The sequence below is a fragment of the Octopus bimaculoides genome, chromosome 4 (assembly GCF_046866305.1).
Source record: "Octopus bimaculoides isolate indiv1 chromosome 4, ASM4686630v1, whole genome shotgun sequence".
NCBI classification, from domain to species: Eukaryota; Metazoa; Mollusca; class Cephalopoda; order Octopoda; family Octopodidae; genus Octopus; species Octopus bimaculoides.
This window is the reverse complement of record NC_142931.1, coordinates 44,487,386-44,514,018: the sequence shown is the minus strand read 5'-3', so window position 1 is coordinate 44,514,018 and position 26,633 is coordinate 44,487,386. Positions and strand designations below refer to the sequence as shown.

Sequence of the window (26,633 nt, the reverse complement as noted above, 5' to 3'; positions counted from 1 at the left end):
AATCATGAATACACGTATTTCTGATCGCATAATCATACTTCTTTCCATATTCAATACTGTAATGAAATTACATTGTTTCTAAATATTTTTCTTGAGATTTTGTTATCGATACTGTTGTCTTATAATTCTTTCACTAATTCCCTATTGTTCCTGAAACTATTCAGTTATGTCCGAAATGTTATTAAAAGTATCTTTAATGTTTTATGCTTACGTTCGTTTTTTTTCTATCATTTTAGATCGATGCCGTAGATAAATATTATTAACGAGATCGAAATCAGCAGAGCTACTCAGATCTTCGATACGGCTCAAAAAATATAAGCATCATGAAGATTTAATCCCCAAAGCAGCTGGGCATAAATAACTGACCAGATGTGAAACAATATACTGTATATGCAACTGGTCATATCAAGGCTGGGAATTTGTGGACACTGACAGTGTTGGCATTCTTTTCACCGAAACTGTACCTGTGCTGAAAACGAAGGTATGCATTGATTTTCTATACTTTAATATTTTGTTATCTTTTTACTTCTTTCCGTCATTAAAGCACGGCCATACTGGGGCACTGCCTTGAAACATTTTAGTCGGACGAATCGACCACAGAAGTTCCTTTTTTTATTTTTGAGTCTAGCACTTATTCTATCGGTCCCTTTTACTAAACCGCTATATTAAAGGGACGTAAAAACACCAACACCGGTTGATATGTGATAGTGACACACACTCACACACTGAGACATAAACACACACACATACACATACATACATATATACATACACACATACATACATATGTATGTATGTATATATGTATGTATGCGTGTATGTATATATATATGGCAGGGAAATCATCAATTAGTAATAAAATTAATAATTAACAATTCTGCCGGGTAGCTCAGTATGAAAAAAACCTTTTTCGGTAAAAATTTATAATCATAAATGTATAGGGATTGACAGTAACCTGCTTCTCCAACATACTGAGAATTCAGAAATAGCAGTCAAAATCAGTAGTTCTTTGACTGCTATTTCTGAATTCTCAGTATGTTGGAGAAGCAGGTTACTGTCAATCCCTATACATTTATGATATATATATATATATATATATATATATATATATATATATATATATATATATATATCAAGGCGCAGACATGGCCACAGGCTTAAGAAGGTCCGTTATTGACGTTACCGTTTCGAAATCGAGCCCACTTCATGGATTCTGGGTATGTGTGTTTCATATAGTCTTGTGTTGACCTAAGCTTTGTGAATGAAATTAGACAAACGTAATTGGTGAAAAATCCCAAGGAAATTGATTATTATTGTGAATTAAAAGGTCGGCCTTCTCACCACGTCCACTGATACCCCCCGTGAGTTAGGCATTCATGTTCTGTAAAATACTCAACTACATAAATCAGTCTGACGCTCGAGCAATTTGAACCTTCAGTGCTGCAACCGATGGGATTCACATATGTGTGTGCATGTGTTTGTGTGTACGTGCGTGTGTGTATGTATGTGTGAGTGCTTGTGTGTGTGTGTGTGAATGTGTGTGTGTGTGTGTGTGTGTGTGTGTGTGTATGTGTGTGTGTGTGTTTGTGTGTATTTGTATAACATATATGCGCTAATATCTGATGGGTAGTTAAGGGTACCCATTGGTTTCACGTTACAGAAAATCACTCAATAATAAGGACTTCGCCTACATGAAACCAATAGTAACCTTAACCCATAAATAAAGTACGTATATATACATAAATATATATATGTAGTTAATCAAATATATTCAACGAGAATACAGTATACTGAATTTAGAATAAGTACTCTTGGTACAGAAATGTCTAAAACCTTAAAGGTATTTAAACATTTAATAAGAGCGATTATATATTATAAAGTAAAGGCAGGAAAAATTGCATCAAAAACTCATTACAGAAGATATACGTCCAAAATAATATTGAATTAATAGATAGATATATAAATATATAAAGTATGATTATTTAAAATGTTTGATATAACTTACGATCGTTTCATGTATGTATTACCCTTCGAAATGAACTCTAGAATTGATAGTCATTATTAGGTAATGCATCCACCTGTCAGGGAAAAAGGGTGTATTTCCGTGTAGTCAGTCGAATGCTATTTTAAAATATATGATGAAGATGTTTTAAAAAGTTACTGGAATAGGTATACGTTGGTACGAACCTGGGCCTAAAAATTTTGAAGATATAATATACATCCGTGGTAAAATCCTCTGCAGTAATTCATAATGGCTGTGTGTAGATATAAATTCCATAATTGCATTCTCTTCAATATGTGATCCATAAATGCATACATCCACTCTGACGAGTAGATAGATGTTTGACCTAATAATGATTATCAATTTTAGATTTCCTTTGGAAGGGTAATATACTCATGAAACGATCGTAAGATATTTCAAAATTTTTAAATAATCATGCTTTATATATTTATATTTATCTATTCATACAATATTATTTTGGACGTACATCTGTAATGGATTTTTGATACATTTTTTCCTGCTCTTCTTACTTTATTATTATTATTATTATTATTATTATTATTATTATTATTATTATTATTATTATTATTATTATTATTATTATTATTATTATTATCATTATTATTATTATTATTATTATTATTATCATTATTATTATTATTATTATTATTATTATTATTATTATTATTATTATTATTATTATTATTATTATTATTATTATTATTATTATTATTATTATTATCATTCAGTAGTTTTATTTTTATAACGTGCCTTCACTTCACTACCGAGCGCAGCTCTGTGTGCCTTGGGTATGTGCTGTGGTTTGCTGTGATGCTCTTATCGTTACTGTATTGAAAGTGTTTTGCGTAGTATGTGTGCAGTGCCCAGTAGTGCAATTTTCTGTATGTTATATATATTTGTAAGTTCTGGTGTTTTTATGTATTTGTCTTAATATTTTTTTATTATACTTAAGGCGCCTACTATGATAGGAATTGTTTCTGTTTTTAGATTCCACATTCAAGTTACCTCTATTTCCAAATCGTTGTATTTTGAAAGTTTCTCCATTTCTTTTAGGGAAACGTTGTCATCTACTGGTATTGATACATCAATTAGAAAGCATTTTTTTCCTTCATGATCTTTGACAACTATATCTGGTCTATTTGCCTTAATTTCTCTATCTGTGTGTATTGGCATATCCCAGAGTATGGTTGCTTTCTCGTTTTCTGTGACCTTTTCTGGCGTGTCTTTATACCATTATTATTATTATTATTATTATTATTATTATTATTATTATTATTATTATTATAATATATATATCGTGCGGGTGTAGGTGAGAGAGAAAGAGAATTCATTGCCCGAAATTACTGATTTCAAATTTTGGCACAAAGTCAGCAATTTCGGGTAGGTCGATTTTATCAACCCCAAAGCTTAATTGGTACTTATTTCATCAACCTTGAAAGGATGAAAGTCGAAGTTGACCTCGGTGGAATTTAAACTCAGAACTGGCGTGCTAAAGATTCTGCCGGTTCGTTACCTTTAAATTACTAAACTATTGCTTTTGTCGGGATTGTATGTTCATCTGGCTGTAACTGGAACATAAACCGGCCTCTCTTGTTCTCACTGTTGTTGATGATATAGTTATTGTTGCAATAGCTGCTGCTGTTATGATTTCTGGTGGTGGTTTTTTTTAACGCTTAGTCTTTGAGGGCTCTGAGTTACAATAATTTTGAAAAATACTTTCCTGTCATTCCCGTCTTTATTTCAGGCACAGTATATCTATAACTAAGTTTTGCAAAGAGTTTCCTTTTCTATTTTGAATTTGAAGGAGATCCAATTGTTATTCTCTCCAGATCGAATGACTGCACAGAGGTTTTATTCTTAGCGTGTAAAGTTTACTGATATTGGAAACAATATGCATGATCAGTGAGTGATAAAAGACACTGAATTCTTTCACACGAGTTACATAACTCTATTTTGGATTGAATTTAGATTAGAATGTGAAAATTGTAAACATGAATTTTATACTTTTCTAAGGCTTTAAATATTGAAAGGGCATCGCATTATCTTTATGTGAAAGAAATTTTTTTTTTGTTTTATGGAACTTATCTTATTCTAAATTTCCAACGTGGGTTCAAATCCACACATTTGGGTGAGGATGTATTTTAGTTGGTTTTATTTTTATTGTAATGAAAGTTTTTTGAAAAGAGTGTATATAGCTGTTGTTCTTTTTGCTGGCAAATGTTTGTTGCGTAGTCGGTTAAATCGACCCTAGTACTCAGCTGGTACTTGTTTTCCCGATCCCGGAAGGATAAAATGTGTGTTCTACCTCGACGGGTTTTCATCTGAAGTAAATGCCACTAGAAATTTTGTCCGCCACTCTACTGATTCTTTCAATTTGCCACCAACACGATACTGAACCCCGACAAACAGTAAACTTCAAATCATGGGGAAGTGTCTTTGATTCAATCACTACAGTGTTTGAGTTGTACTTTTTTTTTCATGGACTCGAGAATAATGAAGGCAAAGTCGACGTAAGCTGGATTTGAACTCATAACCTCGAGGTTTGCAACCAAATATCCCAAGTTGTTTTTTCCGTCTATCTACTGATTCTGCCAATCCACCACCCACAGATTTTTTGCTTACTTTTCTTGTAGTCGAGAGAAAATGAAATAATGTGACGTGTATTCTTTCCTCAGATGCAAAATAGAATAAGTGAGATAGTTTTACTTCAGTCAACTCAATGATACTCACCGTAAAGTTATGAACTCCTACAATATCGGGACACAGACGTATCGCGAATGTTTCTAATAAGCTGCGTTAATTATGTTCTCTTTCGGAATATAACCTAACGTCTCTCTTGCGAGTCTTCCCATATAATTTAATCGATGTTTACATTATCCCATGCTGGTAGATGACTTTGTTCTTTCGTTAGTCGGTGAATCTTCCCAACCGGTACCACGTGGGTGTAAAAACATTGCTAGAGTATCGCTCTAGTTTCACTGGTATTTCTTTACATGTAATTGAAAAAGGTAAGCTGAATGATTTTATATACATATCAAACAATGACAGCTAATTCTGTAATAATGGTAAAAGGAATTTTATTTAGTGCATGTATTTAATCTTGGAGACATATGTATATCTTCGTGTGTGCGCATATATCCATATGTGTTAATATCTGACAGAATGTAGTAGTCTCTATGAACGTATATCAATGTGTGTGTGTGTGTGTGTGTGTGAATGTGGGCTTCTGTCTTTCACGTTATATAGTAAAATTCTGTAACATTACAGATTACGGCTCATGCTTTTCATTTAACATTCAGACATATTTATTTCACATATACAAACACTTTTATGCGCAGAGTCTCGAACGCATTTATATGTGTACGTGTACGTGTATAGATATAGGTCTATCTGCATATCTAAGTACGTGTATTCATATCTGTTTGTGTTTATTTATATCTCCTTAAATCCATTTGAATATTAATATATCTGGAGCACTTATAGAATATAAACGCATAGTCATATACACATGCACACTCATATGCAGGCACACACATATACACAGTCACACACACACACACACACACACACACACACACACACACACACATATATATATATATATATATATATATATATATATATATATGAATATCTGGAAAAAAACATATATATATAGATATTTATAAATGTATATTCGTGTGTGTGTGTTCTATTTGCGAGTTGTCGACGCGCCAAAGTTAGGTGGAGTCCGTTTTCATCTAAAAGAACCTTTCTATCACCCTTTCACTAGAACCGCTGAAACTAACAACCCACTACACACAGCTCCATCATTCTCTCTCCCTCTCTGCTTCTCTTCCTTTTCTTTTTTTGTTTTATTTTCTCCTCTCAGTCTCTCATTCTTCTTGTTTTGTGTTTTACTTTCTCTCTCTCTCTCTCTCTCTCTCTCTCTCTCTCTCTCTCTCTCTCTCTCTCTCTCTCTCTCTCACACACACACACACACGCACACACACATTCCATATATCATTAGTAAGACGCTCTGATTTGTTTCACTTATAGCTGAACTGTAGCCTTTTAACAATTCATTCGATTCGAACCTCTGTTTCCGTGGACCGTAATCTTTGCAACGCGTCGCAGATTCAGAACGACGATATTCCTCGTACTCAAAAGGAAACTCCTTGGACTGATGTCTGTCAGAAAAACATTGTCAATGATGGAGTTGAAAAGTGGCTGACAAAAATGGGAAGGAAGTTGTTATGCCATGATTTTTTTTTACCTTTCTATTTTATCTCATTTCTGTTTATATTTTGCAGTTGATTCGCTCGTTGTTCGTACTTTTTTTTATGTCTGCATGTAGGGGTATTTTCCTTGTTACTAATACTGATGCTGTTGTTGTTATGGTGATAAGGGGGGCTAATAATAACGCTGTTACTGATGGTGTTGTTAATGTCGTAGTTATCCACGCTGGTCGATATCCGTTGAAGTAAGATATGTTTTAAACAACAGTTGAAAATGTTGATCATGTCGCCATTTATGCTCCTTCCTTCTTTACGTTTTCTTAATATTTTTTTAATCTTTATTTTCCCCCATTCCCCCTTTCATTTCCCCTCTCACACCTCTTCCATCTCTTTGCGTTACTACTACTACTACTACTACTACTACTACTACTACTACTACTACTACTACTACTACTATTGCCGATTCTTTCCTCCATCTATCTTCCGTTCCGTCATTCCCTCTTCAATATTACACTGCTTTTTAGCCCCACGTCGGGATCCTGATTGAGCAGCCCTATGATGCCATGTTCCACCCGAACGATTTTTGGTACCGTGAACGTAATATTTCCTCATTCTATGCAGTACATACCAACTTTTGTCTTATGACAATGTGGTTCTGATGTGAGGGAAATCTGCGACTTGTTTCTAGCATATCGAGTGAACCCGAAGAGGCTTTCTTGTTGGCTTTCTACAAGGTTATTTGTTAGCTCAGAGTATAACTACGTTAGTTGTTCTAGTTGCTCCGCTCTCACTCGTAGCGATCGTGATGATGAAAATTTTTATTATTATTATTATTATTATTATTATTATTATTATTATTATTATTATTATTATCATTATCATTATTATTATGTTGGTGATGATGATGGCAATAATAGTATCGGTAATAGTTATGAGTGGTGGTGGTTTCGGTGGTAGTGGTTATTGATGATGATGATGATGATGATGATGATGATGATGATGATGGTGGTGGTGGTGGTGGTGGTGGTGGTGGTGGCGGCGGCGGCTGGGGGGTCATGATGATGATGATGATGTTGATGATGATGATGATGATGATGATGATGATGATGATGATGGTGATGATGATGATGAGGAGGAGGAGGAGGAGGAGGAGGAGGAGGCGGAAGATGGTTGCTGTTTGGTAGCGGTGGCAGTGCTAAATTGTTGTTGAATCTGTTGAATTCGTTTTCGTTGCTGTTGGCAATATTATTGCAAGCAGTGTTATTGTTATTGTTGTTGTTGTTGCTGTTTTAGTTGTTGATATGATTAATCTTGTTGTCTTTGGCAGTGTTGATAGAAGTGAGTGATAGAAGTGGTTTACGAGAATGGAGTTAGTGGAGGGTGATTAGTGTTGGAAATAGTAAAACTGATGAGGGAGATAACGGCTTCGGTGCTGTGAGTAGCAGGAGTTGGCTAGAGTGACAGATTCAGCGGTTTGAAGATGTTGCTGTTGTTGATGATGATGATGATGAAGATGATGATGATGATGATGATGATGATGATGATGATGATGATGATGATGATGATGATGGCGACAACGACGACGACGACGGCGGTGGCGGCGGTGGTGGTGGTGGTGGTTTAGGTGGTGGTGGTGGAGGTGGTGGTGATAATCATGACGAAAATGGTTAATGACGATGATGATAATAATCATACTAATAATATTCTTGAGGATTATATATATATATATATATATGTGTGTGTGTGTGTGTGTGTGTGTGTGTGTGTGTGTGTGTGTGTGTGTGTGTGTGTGTGTGTATGTGTGTGTGTGTGACAATTATTCGGTAGCCATGATAAAATTCCGAGTTTCGGATGACGGGGCGGAAACCCACGCCGGAATCTCTTCAGTTATCGGGCCATCGAAAAAAATGGCCCGATAACTGAAGCGATCCCGGCGTGGGTTTCCGCCTCGACATCCGAAACTCGCAGTTTTATCATGGCTACCGAATAATTGTCACATATTATATTTACAGATAAATTCCTCTATTTATATAATATCGACGTCTCTTTCATTCCTTTGTTGTCTTGTCATTTCTATCAATATATATGTTGCCCTAATTCTTCGAAACGCTTAGTTTAGAATAAGGGCAGCTGATGAAGGAAATATTCCTCTATGTGGGTTGTTTGTTTTCTGTGCTCTGTTTATGTTCTGTTTTTCATTTTGTCCACATATTTTTGTGACGTCCTGTACCCAGATATGCATCTATATATACATGTATATGTAAGTTTGTACATACATGTACGTATATATGCACATACTCACATATTATTTGTATTATATATATATATATGGGTATATGCTGCCGCTCATAGGAACTGGGTAGTAATGTTTAGTGTTGACAATATCAATACCGATGCTAACATAGCTACTTTGATCTAAAAAAAAAGTAACGAGTCTGAAGAAAGAGGAAGTTTCAACGGTTTGAGAATATCGATGACGACGACGACGACGACGACGACGACGACGACGACGACAATGATGACGACGACGACGACGACGATGACGACAATGATGATGATGATGATGATGACGACGACTACGATGATGATGATGATAGCGATTATAATGAAGACGACCACGATGGTGGTGGTGGTGATGACGACGACGATGATGATGATGATGATGATGATGATGATGATGATGATGATGATGATGGTGGTGGTGGTGGTAGTGGTGGTGGTGCTGATACTGAAGAGGAGGAGAGGACAAAACAATAGCAATGGTAAAACGTAACGGTAACAATATTAGAGACAGATGTGAGGAAGAAGGACATGTTTCGTTAAGAATGTGAAGACAGTATTGATGACAGCGATCTTGTCATCACCCTCGTCGTTGGCACCAGAAATGTACTACTACTACTACTACTACTACTACTACTACTACTACTACTACTACTACTACTACTACTACTACTACTACTACTACTATTTCATTAAAAAAAATTTTTTTTGAGATGATCTAGAGGTACTCGCTCATAGTTGTGATGGTACTTATTGGTAGCGGTGCTGCTGATGATGATGATTAAGAACTGATGTGGGTGCAGGAATTACATAAATGTTTCTGTAATCTTTACCATTCTACATAAAGAAATAGAAAACTGCGTGGGATGGGAAGGAACCCAAAACGCAAGGGAAGCTGCGAGAATTGAGAATCATTTCTCGAAAAGAAAAAATGCATGGAGAGTGACAAACAGCAGTTAGATATCTAAGCCAAAAGAAATGGTGGGATTTAAGGCGGCGAGCTGGCAGAAACGCTAGCGCGCGGGCGAAATGCTTAGCGGTTACGCACTGGGGTCGATATAATCGACTTAATCCGTTTGTCTGTCCTTGTTTGTCCCCTCTATGTTTAGCCCCTTGTGGGCAGTAAAGAAATAAGAAATTGTGGGATTTTTACACAGCAAAGAAAACATGACACTGGGATTAAGAAATTCGCTTTGCAAACCGAGTGCTTGCAGGTTCAGGCCAACAAAATAGTACCGTGGGTAAGTGTCTTTTACCAATGCCACACACACACACACACACGCGCGCGCGCGCGCGCGCGCGTGTGTATGCTTCTGCGTCTTCTTGGCCTATTTGTATTTGGTTCAATGTAGTTTACGCTTTTCTCGAAGTCGGACCTAATGCAGCATTATAGCATGGGGCGGCTTCTTTCAAAATGTCTTTATCGGCGGATGAATTGGAGACGCGCCTGGTAACGTTGTTAGCTAGTTGTTTAATGTATGTCAGTGGTTGGTTGGAGCCTATGTCTATGTACGAGGCTTCCTGAATTGTTTTATGGTAGGATTTCAATTTGCCTGTGCTAAGGTTCATATTAATATGTAGAAAGTTGACTTCTTTAAGTCTGGTACTAATTGTGGTTCTTAGACCTAATCGGCTAAATATTTTGCATAATTTATTCTATCCATATATCTGATTTTATTGTGTACCACTCCCAGGCTATCGTCCCTATATAAACCTATGTTCGCTTCTTTTATTTCTTTACAAAGGCCTAGGGGGTCAGCTATCTCTGCACCTTCATAGCTCCCCATTACCACGTCAAATAACTCGTCACCATTGTTTTTTACCCAACAGGAATTATCACAAAGAAGTAATGACTTTCTTGCATTCAGAATTATGTCTATATATATATGGACTCTCACGTCGAAGACAACGTATGAGAGTTCAGTCTTTGCCGAATGACCTGCACATATGATTTGTTCATAATGATCAAATGTTTGTGCTGTACAGTAGCCTACTTCTTCCATCAAATCGACGCTGCTTGAACAGGTGCTCAGTGTACCACACGTCAGGTGTCGAAGTGATCGCAGAGCAACGTGACGTTAACTATTTTTCTCAAGAACACAACGCTCCAGCAGACTAGTGGATGTTATAACCCGCTGGTCACAATGCGCTTCTTCACCTTTTTGTAACTTGAATGATGCAACCCTGCTCTTTAGACGAGCGGGTGCTCGTGAATGGGATGTTGCTTAGTCGCAGCGTTATCTATTTACAGCTTAGAGAGCAGATACAAAGTGAAATGAAGCGTTTTACGCAACACCCAACACACCCTCGGCCTGGGAATCGAAACCACGATCTTGTGCTTATGAATGCAACACTCTAGCCACTATGGTCACATGCCTACACACACACATATACATGTATATATTCGCATCATTTTCTGTCTGTCTGTGTCTCTCTCTTTCTCTCTCTCTTTATACATACATATATATGACAAAATTTGAATTGCTATCGGGCCATCTATATTATAATATACAATATACAATATATATATATATATATATATATATATATATATATATATATATTCGTCTATGTGTATTAATATATTAATATCTAGCTATCTTCACACGTCAACATAAATCCAAAATTCAAAACCCATCATTTACAAAAAGTTATGTAAAAAAGAAAAGATATTTACATGGAAGATTATCTTCGTACCAACGACAGTGCTTTTCTCAATATGTTTGACGTACCAATTATAACAAATTTTTGAACGTCTTGCAGGGAATTATTATTATTATTATTATTATTATTATTATTATTATTATTATTATTATTATTATTATTATTATTATTATTATTAATGTTTACGTATCAAATTTATAAAGATATTGAAATGTCACGATATATTCAGCGTATCCAAATGTCACACGAATCGCTTGTTCGTTTTCTATTTAATTTTTCTTTTTTATTGCAAAACCTTCTCATGCAGAAAATAAACTATTTTTGTTGTCTTTTTAATCATTGTTCTCTATTTACATTACTGACGTTAAGATTGCTATCGATGTTGATGCTTACCTAAACATTCTGTAAAAAAAAAAATTGAAAGACATTTGTATAATGATATGTTTCCTGTCTTTCAAGCAACATTAAATTCTCACTTGATATACCAGCAAGATGGAGTATCACTTAATATTAAAAGTAATTTATTATCACTTATCGCCAAAATATTTCCTTCGTAAAAGTATTATCATTAGCTGGATTTGGTTATGAAAAAAGCAAAGCCGTTAGTTTCCTCACTTGTTTTCTTTTCTCCTTGTTTTGAGAAACAATGAAACCATTGTCATTATTATTATTATTATTATTATTATTATTATTATTATTATTATTATTATTATTATTACCTCCGCCTTAGGGAAGGTGGATGTATTTTTCAGTCGTGTTTGTTTCTTTATTTGTTTGTTCGTCTGTGGACAAGATACTCAAGAACCGCTGGATGGATTCGGATAAAACGTTCAGGGGTGTTTGGCCACATGACTGGTACGAACTGATTATATTTTGGGATCGATCCAGTATCGGACAGGGATTCTGGATTATTTTTCCATTTTTTTTTTTTTACTCAATTTTTGAGAGTCTGCATTTCTGGGAGTCAGAAGTTTTATAGATGTTATACTTCACTGAATTGGTAGCGAGAGGCTGGTCTTGTGCAGCAGTAATCAGACTTTCGGTGGTATGCTTTAAATCACCTCGCTCAAGCCATGCCCACGATAGTTTATTATCCTTAACGTCCTGTGTATTTCTTTCAAACTGTTCATGCATTCTCATTTCAAGGTCTTCTTTTCTCTTCTAAGCTCTTTGCTTAAACTCTTCCTTGCCCATCATTTCATCTGCATTTACACCCATATCTTTCGCGGTATATTGTCCCCAATGCTCTGATGAGCATACGTACAGCTACTGCTCTTAGATACCCAATTTTTGAAACCTCTGTTCCAAGATCCTTATATTTATCTAACTTTTCATAACCTCGGAACGATAAAAATTTTGTTGAGTGGGCCGAAAACTATGCAGAAACTAGTTGTATAGACTCTTAAACATCATAAACTAATTAGATTCCTAGTTTAACATCGTCTTCTAACGCTTAGGTGTCTTGAGCAGAATCAATTCAGTTGAAAAATGCTCGGAACAGGCGTCCAGTTTGTAGATAATATATGAGTCATTGTTTCTCGTTTTCACCCAACCAATTTCCGAAACTCATTAGCATTATGAATCCTCTTCTGAATTATGTATCCTCTTCTGATTATGTATCCTCTTCTGAATCAGCCTTCAAAATAATATTACTTCTACACATTCCAACTTCGCTGACAGCTTCGCTCTTAAAATTCCTTTATATTGATTGACGGATATTCTAAGAAGATAAATTATTGAGAAATACCTCAGATGACAAGTATTTTTTTGTTAGATTTCAAAACTTTAAAATGTGATAAATAATAATCATTATTATCATCACCAAGTCGTCGAAAACGGCGTCTTTGGAAGTTCTTGTAACATATTCTTGACAATTTCGTATATTATTAATACTTCTCCGAGCATTCCTTCAACTGCAATAAAATAGCGTAGTATAAAGACACATTGTCACTTGCTAAAATTTGTAGAAAGCATCACAAGTGATTAACTGCCATCTCAACGTACCACAATAATATAATGCGTGATTGTGCATAATACATAGATAGATACATACATGCATGCATGCATACATACATACATAATACACGCATACATAGATATATGACTATATATACATACGTGTGTGTAAGTATATATATATATATATATATATATATATATATATATATATATATATATATATATATACATATGCATACGCAATTATACATTACATATATATATGTATGTATACACACATACACACAAACACACACAGTAGACACATTAATCTGAGATTTGTATGTAATTCAGTTTAAAATATGAAGCCGCAATAACCACGCGCTTGCGCACGCTCATTGTTATATATATTTCACGCAAAGTATTCATAACTTCTATAGGAAGATGTCATCAGGAGCTATATCAAATGATACATTACGAGAACTTAACAAACATTGAAATGGAAGTGAAACTCTTCAAAGTGATGCTACAAAACTAGCATAAAGTAGATTGCTGCCATAATCTGAACTAAGTGGATTGAGTCGAATTAGCAGTTTGAAAAACATGCATTTGTTGTTCTCTATGTCTGAAATAATACCGCACATGCAAAAATGTAAAGCACGTGCGTTTTATGCGAATCAATGATTCAACGATGTTGACCCTGTGTGGTCACTTAGCCAGTTTGAAATAACGAGTAAATCTCCTTCAAATTAAAATCTACCTTTTTAAGCAAAGGAATTTAAAACTGGATCCGAAAAGATGAGATGCAAAAGTCAAGTTCGGCTGCATTTAAACTCGGAACATAAAGCAGGAGTAAATATCACTAAGCATTTTGTCCGGCACCGTAACGATTGCGCCTCATAATAATAATAAGAAGAAGAAGGAAGAGAAGAAGGAAGAGGAGGAGGAGGAGGAGGAGGAGGAGGATAATGATGATAATGGTGGTAGTGGTGGTAGCGGCGGCGGCGGTGGGGGGTAGTGGTAGTGGTGGTGGGTTATGGTGGTGGTGGCGGTGGGTTATAGTGGTTGTGGCTTCTTTTACTTACCAAATGCGCATCAGATAAGGGACTCATTACAAGGGCAGTTTACAATTTATGCGGGTGTTTACACAAACAAGATGAGTGAAAGAGAGGAAAAGATAGCGGAAATGAGGTTACAAAAATATGCATTATATACAAAACATGTAAAACACATGGATGTGACAGTCCTTCTAATTAAGAAACAACCCAGCTAAAGCCAGTCAAATAACCCCACAAATCTAGGATCACCCTGACCACCAAGGTCACAAGTCCTTGCCCAAATGTTTTGTTTCTACCTAAAAACGCTTGCTTAACGGCAATAAAAATTAGACTAGATATTTTGAAGCAAATACCAGATAAAATCTAAAAAAGTTTCTGAAGAGATGCTGCAATATAAACTTTTTGCTGTTTTATGTTGTACAAATAAAAATTAATTACATCAAGCCTAGAGGAGGATATATATCCTCAAGAAGAGTAATTGATCAACAAGGATGAGCTTTTGCTTCGTATTGAACTTCGATATATAAAGACCTGGCTAGAGACGATTAATTATTAAGTATACTCTTAGGATAACATTTTTTCGTTTCGGAGATTTGCGAATAGATATCTAGCAACGACAAAAAGATGCAATTAGGATATTAAATAATTAAAACAACGATAAAGTTAAATCTACGAGTCAGGACTACAAAATAGACATTAACGATTGTTTAAATATTTTATAAGGCAATAAAAAGAAAGCAAACATTAAAAGAGAAATAAATTTGCTCTTCAGCTCTAAGCATTTATTTTTACATAGGCATAAACACACGTTTTATCAGAAGAGGTGACGTCAATTAAATCGAAACCAGTAAGTGAGTAGTGTTTATTTTATCGATTCTAGTGGAATGAAAGGTAAAGCAAACCCCGTTGAAATTTTAACACTGAACGTAGTCACTCCACAGTCCCTGAGGTTTCAATATTCCATCTATTTTTACATGCATACTGATAAATGGTAGCAGAAAAAAGACATTTCCTCTTATCATATTTCCAAATAATTTAATGGCTGTATAAATATTTTCATTATCACTCTTTCTGGTTTTCCGAAGGAATGAATGACCCAGTTTCCATCATCTAGTATTTTTTCTTCCTTTTTCATTTCGTTACCTTGATAATACCTTTAAAGATATGCATGTTTTACAAATATTCATTTGTATTACATAAATCAGAGTCCTTGTACTTTCATTCTTAAATCATGATTATATTAAATCAATAATTTTAGTTCTAAGACAATGAATGGGAAAACAGGCCTTTAGTGACTTTTAGGCAGGAGCCGAAACTCCTAACATATTCTTATAGCATTCGTATCTTTCTCGGTTTTTCTCGAAACAGTTCTTATATATTTTACATTTCTGTTACTACATATCCGTTCTCAGTCATATTTGGAAAGATTTGTTATGCATTCCTTGCTACTAAATATGAATATTTGTTGTTTGTTTCTCTTTTAATTAATTTCTTCTGTTTTTTGCCCATTTATCTTTATTTCAAACGCTCTATCTTTCTAATTGACTGCCTCACATACTTGCACATACACATTTGCATCATTGCTTGATGTTTTTCTCTCTTTTTGTTCACCACCCTTCTTTTACTTCGTTATCAATATTCTTCCATTTTTGTTTGATTTCCGGCAACTATTTCTCTATATCAAAGGAACAATTTTATATTTCATTTTGATTATTCTAAATTTACACTTTATATAAAACGTATTCCTACAATAATTTTGACATACAATTTCACGTGTAAACATAGACAATGAAAGGCATTGATCCGCTTGAATGTATCTAAGTTTGTTTAGGGTATTATTTTTCACAAAAGTTTGCACTATTGCCAAGAACGTTAATCGATAAATATTAACGTCGTTACTCCCCAAATGTAATGGAAAATCTGTCCATATATTCTATAAAGGCCACTACTTATATTTCTCTTACATCTATGAAGAATGCTATTTGCATTCATCTATTTACACTGAAAGTAACAAAATATCCGGAGTAACACTGATATTTGTTTCTTGCATATGTATGAAACTTGATAGTGTGGGAGAAGGCATGTAAGAAACAGTAACGTTTATAACTCTCCTAAGGTTTTTAATGGCATAAAAAATGGTTCTAACGTTCTGATACAAATGAAAGACCAAGAAGCAATGTTTACTGCACGCCGCTCGCAATTCATAATAAGGAGCCACAACAATAACAGGAAGAGAAAAAGAACTTCGATAAGTAGAGAATTCGACTGTATGTCAAGAAAATTACTTAGTGTATCATTATTTTCAGTAATGCTGACTGTGCTTCAAGTATGTGTAGAGGTGTTGTTTCTAAAATTATTGTTACTAATGTCCACACAAATAAGTATCATATCTTTTGTTACCATTAGTAAACTAGGTGAAGGCGGTGACCTGGCAGAATCGTTAGCACGCCGGGCCAAATGCTTAACGGTATTTCGTCCGTTTGTATGTTCTGAGTCCAAATGCTGCCGAGGTCGACTTTGCCTTTCATCTTTCGGCTTGGTAAAATAAGTACCAGTTGGACACCGGAATCGATTTAATCGTCTTAACCCTTGCTTCGAAATTGGTGGTCTTGTACCAAAATTTGAAATCCTTATTAGTAAACTAGTTGCTAGCATATCTAAAGCCAAGAAATTCTTTTAAATTTTAGCTACACCATTAACGATGAGAACAATACTTTTCTAAATGGCGGTAAAAAAAAAAAGCAGAGGAGATAAATCAAACATTTCGATGGGGTTTCATTATTAAGATGCAGGGGAAATCTTATAGAATGATGGAAATATTGAAAACAAAGGATTAGCAATATTTCATATAAACAAATAATGTTATGTGGCTATCTTCCGAGTAAACTATCAGCTCAAACGAAATAAAAGTGCAATAAAACTATTTGAAATACATATTCTAGTCAGCAAAGCAATTGTTATAAAGGCCACGGTATTAAAACATTGCAACAATAGACATCAATTAAAGAAACGCTTAAGCCAATGAACCTATTTATAGAGGCCAATATAATTCTATTAAACCTGCTTGAGTTAGGTAACCTTCAAGAACAATACTAAACAATTCTATGCATGACGTGAAGTTGTTAAAATGTGGTTATAATGTCTCTTCCTTGCTGTACCCATTGAACACAGAGGATGATTTTGGTAGCAGAACTATAAACACACGATTCCACTTTATATGTGATTTATCCACAATAAATTATTGTAATGCAGTTGTGTTGACCCTAATTGATAATGTCCCAACTCTGAAAAGGGATCAAATTATTTCAGCAAACGATAGAGGATTATTTATTATGTTTTATACCTATTGTGATTGGAATAATTACGTTGGAGAGGATGATCTCTGAAATAGCGGATGTAGCGGGTGAGACTGATGGGTGTAGTAATTGTAGAAGAGAATAGTGAAGGAAACAGCATCTTCGAATTTAGGGTTATACAAACCAGCTGAATGTGTTGCGTTTTTTTACCGGACACAAACAAGAATGTCTTTACATGAAGTTTCACTATCCAAGATATACGAGTAGCACTTTACTTTGAGTTACCTTTCATTTCTGTAGAGGATTAGCAACTGTACAAGATGCAAGATGCCGGAGTTATTGAAGATAAATTACACATGTGGATAATCCTAAATATTTCAGGGTTAAGAATTTATAATGAGCAATCTTAAACTAATTCCAGCAATAAATATATATATTTGAAACATGTCTGGAAATGCTTAGATTCCCCATCGAGTATGATCTTTTCATATTGAAGATTGCAAGCACGTGATAGAAACTTCTTTCCACAAATTATCAAAAGTGGCGGGAATTGCATGGGTGCCGAATAAAATGGAAGTCAAATGGAAGAACCTGTATATTAAATACTTCACACAAATTATAATTTCTGCTTACAGACCTTCCACATAGTTATTTCTTTACTACCCACAAGGGGCTACACACAGAGGGGACAAACAAGGACAGACAAACGGATTAAGTCGATAATACCGACCCCAGTGCGTAACTGGTACTTATTTAATCGACGTTCTACTTTTATTTATAAGAATATATATATTTCTCGTGCTGTAACATAATTACAGTCACTTGTTACTATGTTTTTTTTTCTGAAATCCAATTAAATCTTGTGTCAATTTTTTTTTTATATTCTATCATCAATTAAATTTTGCCGATGTTGTAGGCTTTCCATCGAGTTTTATCTAAACATATGATATTAGGGGAGAGGAAGCTAAAAGTAATAGGAACAAGATATTTCATCGTAATTTCTTGGTTGCATTTCAAGCGTCTGAGTGGTGCCGAATATAGCGATGTCTACTGACAGAATTCTTCAAACTTTTAACTTTTAAAGCATACACAATGACATATGCAGAGAAGAATGTGATGATCATCATTATTATCCCTTCACCCTGACGCACATGCATTTATTATACACCCATGAAGTTTATTTAAACGGACTCGAGTTTCATACCACAGCAAACAGAATGAACCGATTTCATTACGCAATATTTTAATAAGGAAAAGCAACAGAAAGCTCCAGCTACGTCACAAGTATCTAAATACTTCTGTCTTTCTGTCTTACAAGTGGTCAATGTGGCCACCACCTGCAGCACGGTAAACATCAATGCGATAAGAGAATTCCTCTCAGACGCGTATCAGCATATCACGATCAACTGAGTGGATCGATGTTGTTATTCGATGTTTAAGGTCTTCGAGGTTAATAGCTAGCGGCGGAACATAAAAGCTATCTTTTACATATCCCTACAACAGCCAACAAGAGAAAGAGGAGACCCAGATAGTGTTACTGTATGCATCAATTCAAACGAAATAGTCAGCTAGAACAATGATAGCATCACATCTTTATATAAGGTAATATTGCAACTCTAGAAATATACTGAACCTGTACCTTCCAAACTAGTCAACCAAATGCTTATAATCAACCAAAGGAACAAACAGGGTTCATGAACGGATTTTTGTCACTCACCAGCACTTGTAGATTATGAAACAAGTTATTCCAAACCAAGGAGGATATAGACAATAATTGTGTTTTAGTTTTATTGATTTTGAGGTAAACTTCGATAATATTGAAATCCTGGTTGTGATTGAAGTTTGTCATCATTGGGGAAAACATCAAACTTGTATGCAGATTAGTAAGAAAATCTATAACCAAGGAAAAATTTCAATGCTACTTCATATTGATAGCAAAATATCAATATTAAAAGAGGATTTTTAAAATGGGATATGATATCGCCCAAACTTGATAATGCAACATTGGAATGCATTTTTAACAAGGTTCATTTGTATGAAAGAGAAATATACATAAACGGTTTGCTGACAACATAGTCATTTTAGGAAAATATTCTCATGAACTGAAGCAATTGATAATTGAACAGAACTATGAAATCAACTAGTCTGAACGAAAAATAAGTATGAAGAAAAGTCATTTTCAATAGTCATGCCAAGAGTGAAATAACCATAATCATTCAGGCTTAATAACAACTGACAATCATATTTATCTTGGACAGCTGGTAAAAATGAAATATGGTTATATATAGGAAATAAAACGATGAATCCAGACTATATAAGATGCTTTTAGTAAATTAAGTAACATGGTGAAAAATAACGTAATACCATATCTGAAACAGTATTTTGTCAATATATTACATCTTAAATTATTTTAAGGGAAGAGAAAGAGGCGATGGCAAAAAACATGAAACAGAAACTTGGAGAAAAAAACATGGAACAGAAGCAACACAAAGACGTATGCAGAGAAGTATGTGATGATCATCATTATCGTCCCTTTCCCTTGACGCACACGCACTTATTATACACGCAAGCGCACTCGAGTAAATTATTTAAACCGACTCGAGTTTCACACCACAGCAATCTTCAGGCGTGAACTGTCTTCTTTCGGCATTCAGGCTGGTTTATACACAGCTGAGTGATTGATTCTTTTATTTATAGCTATTGTTTTCATTAGCCAGTTTTCAATATTGTTTTACTAAAGAGTTGGATATGCTTGCAGTCATTTCATTTATCAATTCTTTGGCTCTATTCTGTGGGGAGGGTATCGGTGTTGCTTATCGGCATATTGATGCTCACATCCTGTTTCCTGAAGTTGTGTGTCTGTATTTTTCTCATTGGACAATTCAGTAATCGCTCTGTCTTTGCTTCACTTGACAGTGCTTTGTTTTGCAACAAATTTTTTTATTCATTGTTCCTCAGTAGTTATTCTGTATCTGACGGTCGATTACGTCATTCAGATCCTGTTTTGATAAAGTCGTACTTCTATCCACTTCATTATTTATTAATTTTATATCTGAAGTAGCTAAAGATGTTTTTGATATAATCTGTTGGGGGTTTTCATTTAATATCTGATGTCTGTAAGCTGTCATTCTATTTATGGGTTAATTTGATCTCTTGTTCCGTTGGCTTTGGCATTGTTGTACCTCCACTGCTACTACTGATGCCGTTGAGTCATTGAATATTTATCATGTTTGCAGTTCTGTTTGTAAAAAGGAATTCATTCTGGTGTGTGCAATGTGATATCATCTAATTTGTTCAGAAAGCACATTTGTTGAGTAATTGTAATATTTTTCATGGGTGCACAGGAAGTATATGCTGGAACTAATTATGTAAGTGGGGGTAATACCTATTATTTCTCAATTTCCGTATACATACTAATCTAACTACCTATCTTCCTATCTGTCTGTCGACCTGTCTGTATGCATGTATGTATGTGTGTGTGTGTGTGTATATATATATGTATCTATGTATAATAACCTCCCTATGTGCCAAGTATACTTCGATAGAAAGATAACAGTTCTTCTATACACTTATACTGCGGAACGATATATTTATTGTTCCAATGTAGCTTTGTTGGTTTGTCTCACTTGCAATACTGTACCTCAGTATATCATTTATATTTTAAATCAATTTCCATTTAACGGATATCACTTTGATCTGTTTTCGGTTGTGAGCTGAGGGCTGCGTACTTCTAAATGTGATTGTTTATAGCTTCGATGCTGAGTTTTTGTTCTTGTGTAGCTGTAGCTGATGTTTTCAATTTTTCTATCTTGTATCTTGCTGAAATATTTTGTTAACTAATATTAGAAGTGTTACCACATTTTACGCTACGTTTTCAATGAACAACAAATTAAAACAGGATAATTGATTTTTTTTTTTTTTTGCTCAAGGTTCATATCAGTAACTTTGGGTATGTGCTCGCATATTTCCTATGAAACCAACCGCTTCATTGTAAAACGGTGCGGTATGGTTGAATATTATTTCTCCGAATGATATTCTAGAGATTCTCTAGAATTTTTGTATCAGTTCTTTATTATTGAATATTGGTGAATGAAATGTTTGTCTATATAAAGCAGAACTTTATTTTGGGGGTGCATAGAAATATATTCTTTTAGTTGGGAATTTTGTAATATTGGTCCAGACCGTTATTTTAATGTCAAAATCTTTAAGTGTAATCGTTACATTCTTTCTAGATTTGTTTAATCGGTATCTATCCATGTTTTTCAAGCTCGTGAGGCCCCTGCCGCACTTTAACCCCATTTAAATGGGTCGAGCATGTTGCTTAGACTTATGAGTCTATATAGAGCAAGCAGTTCACATTTCATTCTCCACCCGTAATATCCTACACTTACGTTAAAGGTCTATCTCATCCCTTAACTTATTCACAGTGAGATATAGTAAAGCAAGAAGACCTTATTGCTTATTTATAGGTAGTTGTTGCAAGTTACTGTAATTTTATTAACTCGTGTATCCTTATCAACTAGTGTACATACACACACACACACACACACACACACATACATACATACATACATACATACATACATACATACATACATACATATACCCCATGCATTAGTTGAATAGAGTGGAGTGCTTGATAATTCTTAATAAGAAGTGATCCCCCACTGTCGTTTGTAAGAGATGCTTTTAAGACACTTACGGAAATGGTTATGACGAGGATCAAGTATTGGTTGCATAGCAATTCGTAAAACGCTTTTCCACAATCTAGAATATTATGTTCTAATTCACACCATAAATAAACGGAGATGATAGCTGCATATTATGTTTGTCTGAGAAATTTTGTCCGCTTCTAATATATGTTGTACATGTATGTATGTATGTACGTATGTTCGTATGTATGTAAATACATATATATATATACATATATATGTATGTATATATATATATATATATATATATATATATATATATATATATATATATATATATATATATATATATATATATATATACGTGTGTGTATGTGTGTGTGTGCGTCCTCGTACATGTAGGAATCTGTCTAGGAAACTAAGTACAAAATTTTATTTAATAGTTTTGTCTTCTCAAAATATTACACTACACACAATATTTATGTGTGTGTGTAAAACAGAATATACACCACTTCTTTATAATGTAAGAGGTTTAAGTGGGATCGAAACCAAGACTGGATAATTATCGTTTGTGGTATCATATCAACGAGATTGTCACTGCATACTTATAGAAACAAAAGTTCTCACATTAATCCTTTCGTCTTAAGTGCTATATTCTCTTTGATTGCAGAGTTTGAAAAAAGTAAAAATATGAAAAAATAAATTAAAGAAACAAATTAATTTATGGAAGCTAAATTCTTCAGTGCTCTTCACATTTTAGAACATCTAGTTACAAGAAAAGTGTGGTTGAACATTTGCTTTAATGTTTTATTAGCTCAATGTTAAAATCTTTTAGTAGAAAGTAAAATATTGAAATATTTACATTTCACCAGTTTTGTGAACTCTACTTATGTGCGTATGTGTGCATCTGTGTCTGCGCGCGCGCGTGCGTGTGTATCTAGTAACAATGTTGGATTAATTTTCTATACCTTATAACATTAGTGACTTTGTGCTTCAGTAAGAAATCGTTGTTTTCATTAGTCTTTCTCTTCAGAATGCTCTAGTTTAGTTCGAAGCCATATACGTTTTCACTAACTTCAATCAAAATGTCTAAAGGCCAGTGGCCGGTTTCCCAGTCATTTTCTCTTCTCTTTTTCAACATCCACAAACCACATCCTAACTAAATTCCTACTCATACTTATACTCTGCACATTAATAAACTCAACTCTCCATGTTACTCACCTTTCTCACCAGGATATCAGTAATAACAGCTTTCAGTCATTCTGAGTAATTTCCTAAGATGGTAAGGAGGATAACTTTTTTGAACCTGTCATCTATTACCTTACAGTACTCACTTCCAATATCTCAAAGGTAATTGTCTAGCAACTTGAATATCTTTCCCTCCTTTTCCCGTCAACGACTACGGCTTCCGTAAAACATGATCTCTTGGAAATTTCCTCTTCTATGCTTCCCCTACCCCACCAGTGTGTTCTCGTCTTAGAGAAATTTCATGAAAGCAATGTTCTGGCTACCGATATCAACAAAACTTTCGACAGTGTCTGGCATACGAATCGCTAATAGGGACTGTGAGATCCGTCCGTCTCTCTTTCTCTCTCAGTTGTTGCTGACGATGCTATTTTAGTCCCAAACACTATGAACTCTGGAGTACCACGCGATTTTGGTTTTTTCTTTTACTCTCTATCCATTATACAACCAGCCATCATATCCAAAAATTCTCACTCTTATAACGATGATGCTATTCCTCTTTCTTAGATAACTTTCTCCAACTATGCGTCATTCCCGTTCAAACTAAATCCCTCACTCAAACATTCGCCGATTCCATTATGACAAACATCGAAAATATCGTCCAATGGCCACTAACTGATCTTGTTTCTTTGAACAACAAAAACTACAAGGGGAAAATATTTCATCACACTTCAAATCCATGCGGCACTCAAGTAGAGCCCTCACGTTAGATTAAAATTTGATGCCTCACTATCTCCGATGCTCTCTCCTGGCAAAAAGACATACTTAACATATCTCAAATGGAATCTCGAAGTTTCGTCCTTTTCCTCAAGCCAGAATATCAACTAAAACAATTACTGACACTCTATGAAGCTCGGATAATACTCTCAATGGAGTATTATACCCACATCTGTAATGGTATTGCCGTTGCACGCATTGACATCTTAAACTACTTCTAGAGAAATGCCACTCGACTGATTGGAGTCAAGTCACTCGTTGACACTCCAGCTTCTGGTCAATAGATGTATTGTTGTTTCTCTGCTTTTTCTACGGCCACAATAGCGTTGGAGCTGGCTGGTCTCGTGTCACCTCCACTTAGGAACTTGCGACACACTTGTTTCACCTACTCTCATCATCCATGGCGTGTATCCTGAGGCCAGTACAAATCATTATATCTACCTCTACTTCCTTAGAACGTAGGCCCTGTAGAACTTACTCCTTGATGGTTTTAACTTACTTCATTATAAGTGGAGTGTTAACTGAAACGTCACGGAACTCGGAAGGTCATTGGTACTGTTCTTTACTCCAAGCAGCAGCAAGTAAAAGAAAAAGAGAAAATCAGGATGGAGCGTCTAGAAACGGATCTCATTAGATTAGTTAACTGTAAATAAATACTACAACTTTGATACAGTTCATAGCAGTAAGCTGTATATGCGTTAAAGATTTAAATCTGTAAGTTACCTCAGTGGTATAAATAAGTTCAAATACTTTAATAAAATATTGACTAATATATTGAATAAGGTAGCTAGGGCACATTTCAGTTTAATCATCTCTTCGTGTACCTTGTTGATGTCTGTATATACACTTCCAACAGTGATCGCCTAACAAAAGATAGTAATCAACGAAATACTTCATTAATCTTTGATGCTGACGCGCGATATCATAGTCTATGTGTTCCTTCACCAAGTGCAATTCTGTTAGAGATACATATGAATATTTTAATCGCTGTGTTTCACGCAGACTGTTTTGCTAATCTAACTGACATCCAAACTCTCCAAATAGGATCAGTGCTCCGATCTGGTGGCCAGTTGGAAAAAGTTTAGTCTATTTCTCGGCAAGGAATATGTGAAGATTTATATTTATTTATCACTAAAATAAATGAAGCAATGATAACCTATTGAAACATTTATATTAAAGATATAAATATACTTTGTTTACAGAGTGATGAGAAGCAGGTGTCGTTGGGTCGACTAAAACACCCAAGAATGACCCTCGACATATAGTTGTTATAAATTATATTTATTCCTGTGTTAAAGTATGTTAATACCATCAAGTGTTATGTATAAGATATCAAAGGAAGTAAGAACGAGGGTAATATTTAGGTGAGTTATATTTTATAACTAAAAAAAATCGAGTGGTTCCATAGTTACATCAATAGCTAGCATTGCATATATGCAAAGACACCTCAGATTCATATGAGAGAATGGAAAATTGCGTTGATTTTTTTTCAGTATGGACATCAACTGTAGAGATCCAACAGTGTAACAGAAGGGTGAGATAATTGTCCCTGCTCAAGGTAAATGCATCGTACATTCAGATAGACAGAGACTGCTGTAGAGCTAAAAGAGGCAGAAAAAAGAAACAGTAGATTATAGTGGGTAGAGTATTGGAAAGTGAACTTTTGAAAATTAAGCAGATAACTTTCTTCAAGATTCAGTATAAGATGTTACTAGTTACGTGAGCAGTATTCCAATGTGTATCGCACTTCAGCTTTGTAAAGTGTCAGGAACTGAACAAGACTGTAGGACTGTCTATCCATAGAATTGAATCGTAAGCTTTGGAATGCATTTCTTTTTAACTTACGAGTTAAAATACCGCTGAGGTCAACTTTGACTCTTTCTGGAAGAAGTTGGCGTTGGAGGGACAGGCTTTATTATATTTAAAAATGCCTCTATGAAATCATCGGGAGTTGATAACCTGGTATGTCTCCTTCCCAGTACATTTTTGCGCCCTGACAAAGCAAAATTTTATCATAATGTTCACCATCGTCATCATAATCGTCGTCGTCGTCGTCATCATTATCATCATCATCATCATCATCATCATCATCATCATCATCATCACCATCATCATCATCATCATCATCATCATCATCAGCAGCAGCAGCAGCAGCAGCAGCAGCAGCAACAGCAGCAGTAGGAGCAGCAGCACTGTCCTTCTAATCAACTTCATCACGGCCATAATACTCATCATTATTTTCAAAGTCACCATCATGGACGTCTTTCAGAGTATGAACTTTTCAGAGTATGAGCTTTTCTGTCTATGAGATTATGATTACTGAAATATTGGTTGGTTTCCTCCTAACATAATAATACAGATTCCATTTACTTTTGTTTTCTATTGATACTGACATATGAAAATACGTATTCGTTAGTGAAGATATTAGCATCATGACTTCATCATGATAATTATTCGAATTTGAAATATCTCTTCTTTGCATTTAAGCTCCCTCGAATCAGTAATACGGAAATATTGGCATATGTAAGGATAGATTCTAGTTA

General features: G+C 34.9%; 1 protein-coding gene across 8 annotated transcripts in view; it reads left to right on the top strand.

Annotated features, from left to right (window-relative positions):
* LOC106873997 (potassium voltage-gated channel protein Shaw) overlaps positions 1–26,633 on the top strand; it is a 526,032-nt gene that overhangs the window by 100,665 nt on the left and 398,734 nt on the right. For all 8 annotated transcript variants that reach the window (XM_014921551.3, XM_014921552.3, XM_014921548.3 and 5 more), the window contains exon 2: positions 237–481. The gene's annotated coding sequence lies outside the window, so the exon portion shown is untranslated. The remainder of the gene's footprint in view (positions 1–236; positions 482–26,633) is intronic.